Source organism: Bidens hawaiensis, unplaced genomic scaffold (assembly GCF_021521415.1).
Source record: "Bidens hawaiensis isolate Kalapana, Puna unplaced genomic scaffold, B.hawaiensis_p1.1 tig00023714_1, whole genome shotgun sequence".
NCBI classification, from domain to species: domain Eukaryota; kingdom Viridiplantae; phylum Streptophyta; class Magnoliopsida; order Asterales; family Asteraceae; genus Bidens; species Bidens hawaiensis.
The window spans coordinates 244,307-250,306 of record NW_027493728.1 but is presented as its reverse complement, the minus strand read 5'-3'; positions in this window follow the sequence as shown (position 1 = coordinate 250,306).

Genomic DNA, 6,000 nt, shown 5'->3' with positions numbered 1-6,000 from the left:
AAAAAAATATAATGCAAACAAATGTTTTGATAATTTCAAAAGAAAAGTAACAAAGTTTATTATTGCATTTTTTAAAGCATTATTGATAAACCATAATTTTAGAACTTGTGAAATGTCAAACGAAGCAATCAAACATAATAATAATAATAATAATAATAATAATAATAATAATAATAATAATAATAATAATAATAATAATAATAAACTTACAATAACCCGTTGGGCTCCATATTGTGTTAAGGGTTGAGGAATAATAAAGAGTTATCCAACAAATCCCTGAAAAGTTCATTATTTTGATACTCTATCTCAAGGAAGAAGTGTATCATAAAGGTTCCTTCTCCTTAACCTGAAAAATATCAACTATTGCTTGAAAACACAGCTAGCTAGTTCTCTGTCATTACATTAGGGTGAGGAGTTTAAGTTAGACTTTTAAGGTAAAGGGAATTACTATCAACTTTTTACTCTTATATTATATGGACAAAAAGAATATTAGATCCACCATTACACTAATTGTTATCAATAGATGATGTTAGCATAATATTAGCAATAAATCCCATACCAATTACATACTAAAATATCAAATGCACCAAACTATCTAAATAAGCACCACTTCTTATTTAACACATATTAAACGGGCCAAATAATAGCAATTTAAATGATTTAGGTTAAACGCTTACATCAATGGAGAAACCCATAAGTTATAAGCTATAAAGAGCTAAAATAAGGAATCCCAAACACCCCCTAAAATTGGTACACTCTAGAACCTATATGCAATTCTTTACATCAAAAGCTTATATTGTTTGATTATTTTCCTTTACTTTTTTCTTATTATAAATTTAACAATAACTATTAGGGTAGCATGCAAGTCATTAAAATTTTGTAAAACAAAATAAAAGAGTCATTTCACCGGAGAATTTCCATCCGGACAACTACTTGTTTCCCATCTATTTAACTTAACATCTTTATTATTAAATTAAATGTCATATACTCACATTCAAAAAGCATATTCAAACAACCCTAAAAACCCGGTTGTTCATCTTTTCAAAACATAGATAAGTGAAAAAGAGAACTTCTAAGTTCTACCACATAAAACTAAAGCAAATAAGATTGTTGAAATCAATTTCAGAAATCACCTTTAGATTGCCATCAATTTTGAAGTCACTCCTCACCCCTTGCAATTTAAAAACACAACATCTACTGCGTGCGAAGTTGAAGAAAACTAACATTGCACAAATTACATGTTTATTGAACATGCAAAAATTAAGAAACTAAGACCAGAACCAAATCATTACCTGAGATTGTCTTGTAAATAAAACTTAAAATATCCAGGCAATCAATTTTAAGAAACCCCTAAATGTTGTGATACAACAATAGTATCCATATCAAAATGCATTTTAAGAAAACCCTAAAACCTAAACCACCCTTCAAATTAATCTGTCAATTCCTTTTCTAACTTGAATCCGCAAAATGCAATGGAAGTATAATCGTATCCTTTGCAATGTTAGTCCTTAACAAAGTGCAATTGCCTAAAAAAATACTCAAAGTTCATAATTTTATCCTAAAAATCTTAATTTGATATGCACTTTCTGAATAAATTATTGCACTTAACTATGTTGTTTGTTTCATCATATCTGCATAAATTTAAAGTTATTTCAATTGCAACAAATAATATTAATTGACGACGACTCAATCCAAATAGACATGATTAACTCACTATCCAATCACAATTAAGACACCATCTCCTTAAAACAAATTGACAGAACAAAAGGTCAAAATAGATGATATTACCTTAAGTTGAGCTTGAAGGACGTCATCTCCTTAAAAACAATAAAAATCCATAAATTTTCGTTAATAATCCAGTAACAATAAAATAATGATCCTAGAATATAATGATCCTAAAAATAGGGTTTCGATTGAAATTCCAAGTTTTACTTTTACATATAAATAAAAAACGTGAATCAGATTACATAATTTGAATTACATGTAATCCGATTTGCAAAGATTGATTTGAAGTTGTGAATATAATTACAAAGATTGATTTATTGAACCTGATTGAACATGTGATGTGAAGGTGAATCAATTGAATTCGACTGAAGTTGCGAATCCTATTGAATCTGTTTAGGTGAAACGATTTGGGGCTGATAAAATTGAAATCTAAATATATGATTGAATTACAATGAAGATCTGAATAGACAATTGAATAACAAAGATTACATTATTTGAATTACCTGTTTATATGATTTCTAGGGTTAGAAGATGCCAATTGGGTGCTGATAAAATTGCAACATGAATTGTAATCTGAATATTTTGACAGCGGAATATTGAATTTGAATTGGAACTAAAATTGGATTTAAAATAATTAAAAATAATTTAGAATTGCCACATGGCACTTTAAAGAATCCTGGTTAAATATTAAATGAGAAATTGTAGGAAACCAACTCTTTTATTTTATATATATATATATATACACACACACTATGCTTGTCATACCTCAATCCAAGTAAGGTTGACGTGTCACTATCACGTAATTCACAAGTAAAAATAAATTATCAATAAGATTAAAACAAAGTCCAAAGTCTATAAATGAAAACCAACATCAATTTTCTAAGTGTTTTGAGTCAGTAATGTTAAAACTCTTAAAATTCTTAATCACTCTATTCATTGCTCGCCTTGAGAGTTAAGTCCCATGATCAACTAATGTACACAAAAAAATATATATAAACAGAAGCACATCTAAGCAATTGCCTAGTGTAATGAGTAGTAGATAATATCGTGGAAATGTAATAAGTAGAGTTGAGATATCAATATAATAAAGCATAAGGCAAAATTGAATTGCATCATATTATAAAATATTGAAGTCTGATTTTTGAAACTGAGATTACACAAATTGTGTCACGTCGAAAGTCCTAGCGCCGAATTTGAACTAATGGCAGGTTTTGGCATACATTCAACCATCCCATGAACACTAATATAAATATCCTATTATCGACTTATACCCTCCAACAACAACAACAGCAACAGCAACATGGTCAAGAGCTCCAAAGCACTAAATGGAGATGCCATTATCTCAACTCACATCCACGATTGGTGCCACATCATCGATGCCTCAATGATGGGTATGTGATCATCCTCATAGAAAATAGGTATGGATTGGGTAACTAAACAAAATACCATATGACCGAAATCTTAAAGGTAACCCTCCTACCTAATTTATAATCAAAGTATTTATAAGAGCATGGAATAATGGGTATAAATCTAGAAAAGCTACCATATGTTAAATAAGTTCATAATAGATCCATAGTCAGATCCTAAGCTCGAGTCAAATTCCATAAAAACCGACATATCATCGTCATATCAAATTCCAAATTTTTCTTAAAACCCTCACTTTATTCCAAAACAACAAACATCGACAAACCTTATTAAAAAATATTAAATATGTATGTATATGTATGTGTATGTATATAGTATGTGTGTGTAGGGAGGGACCCACACTTTACATCAATGGACTTTAGTTCATGGACTTGGCACAACAATGGATTATATCTACAACATGTTTGTTTCCTTGCCAGTTCATCCAGTGACGTGGCTTGTTGTAGATACTCTTAAACTATATTAGTTGAGTTGGTCGATTCATTTTGGTTATAGGTAGGGGCGGATCTAGGTATCCGAGTGCGGGTTCACGGGAACCCACTGAGTTTCGGATTTTATATATAATACCTATATAAAATATGAGAGTGAATCCATTATATAAATTGTGAGTGAATCCATACATAAAATGAAATCATGGTCAGATGGTAAACACACTCCCTTATTAACCTAAGAACAAGGGTTCGATTCCCTCTTTAGTTTTATTTTTGTTAACCAGTTTTCAACTGCTCATTCTTTATATTTTTGTTAACCAGCTTGGCCATTAGAAGGGTGACGATCCACTTCATATTACAATGTAAATTTCTGTAGTTTAATGGAGGAAAATTGGTTGAGACTATGTCCCTATCTCATGCTGCTTTGGCAAATTTAGTTATGTGGTAAATGGAAGGCTATAATATTCCCATTGAAATCATAGGTGTTGTAGTTTATTTTGCAAATAACTCGTGTTCGTTTTCTGTGTTTTGGTTGTTTGTTTGTAACTTGGGTGTCTAGTTGACTCTATGGCTAGACGTGTTTTGTTCGTTTAACCAGTTTCATTTGGCCGTTTAAAAAAATAGTGATGTTAAATTGTTAATTTGTTGAACCTTATTTGCCCCGTATCGTTGAACCGACCCGAATATTAGTGAACCTTAACCGACCTGAAAATTAGTGAACCTTACTCGGCCCGAACCGTCTAACCTTACTCGGCCCGAACCGTCTAACCGTCTAACCTTACTCGGTACCGTGCTCATGCCTACTTACTACCCATTTATTAGTTACAACTGAATCCATTTCCCAAATATGTACTTTGGTTCTACTATCCTGTTTATTACACAATGTATTGTTAATATTCTATATTAGTATTAGGATTGTGTATGTCTTTATATTTGCTAATATTCGGTGTATTACGTACCTCAGTGCGTTTATTTTGTATGAACGAAATGTAAAAGTTAGAGAAATGAGGACCCTATATAAAGGGTCACTTAACTTATTTCTCCACCAACCAACTGTACCAACTCATTTGAAATAAGAACTCCAAGGAAATAAAGAGAATTTTCTCTCCACCACCTACCAAACACTATCTTTCTTTCTTTTGTTTCTTACAAATTAAGATTTGAGATTTGAGTGTTGTTAGTGATTTCCGCTAGCTAACAATACGGATTGATCCAAGTAAAGTTGTTAGATCCACCCAAAAAGGGCCTACAAGTGGTATCAAAGCTTTCGGCTCAACTTCTATGGTTTTCGGATCAAACTTTCCGAGTTTTGATCTTAGTTTTTGGTAGATTTGAGATTGTTCTTCGTGTTACCCACTACTTTTGAAATGCTTTACATGCAAGAAATACCCGAAAATCATCAAATCTAAGTTTTTGGTGTTTTTGGTTTTCGTGTCCGGGTTCAGGTATGATATAAAAACTCAGATCTAGACCAATATATTGGTTTTTAGGCTAAAGTCTTTCAGACTTTATTGATATTTGGGTTATTATATTCTAAAAAAAAATAAAGTAATCAAATGTGTGTAAAGTAATCGAATGGGTGGATTATTTTAATATTATTTTATTTAATATTATTATAATCATTTAATTTTAAAATAAAGTAATCGAATGTGTGTAAAGTAATCGAATGGGTGTATTGTTTTAATATTATATTTTAATAAACAGGATCAAATATATTTTATTCTTAACATGAAAACGGTAAGAACCAATTTGTTGTTATGATTAGGTTTATTTTTATAAGTGTTTGCTGCTATTTTTTATTCGTATTTACTAATTTTCGATTATGAGACGTTATAAGTATTTGCTTATTTATATTTTGTTGTTATTATTAGATGTTTTCTTTTACTGTTATAAGTATTTGTTGTTATATGCTGTTATTATTTTGTTCTTGATTTTGATTCTTTTGTTATAGTTTTTAGATTCTTTTCTTTGTTATTATAAGTCATTGTTTATGTAGATTGGTATTGTTTCTTACGTTCACATTTTTAAAATAAATTTTTATTATTTCCTACGTACTCATGTTAAGATCAAAATGTACATGAACCTTTATCTTTATTTTAATATTATTATAATTATTTTATTAAAAAAAAGTAATCGAATGTGTGTAAAGTAATCGAAAGGGTGGATTATTTTAATATTATTTTATTTAAATATTATTATAATCATTTTATTTAAAATAAAAGTAGTCGAATGATATAAAGCAATCGATTAGATTATTTTAATATTATTGTAATCAAATTATATTAAAAAAAGTTATAGTAATCGAATAGACTTTTTTAATTTAATTTAATTTATTTTAATTTTAATATTATTTTAATAATTTTATTTATAAAAAAACTAATCTAATCTAATCTATTCTAACATAATCTAATCTATTCGA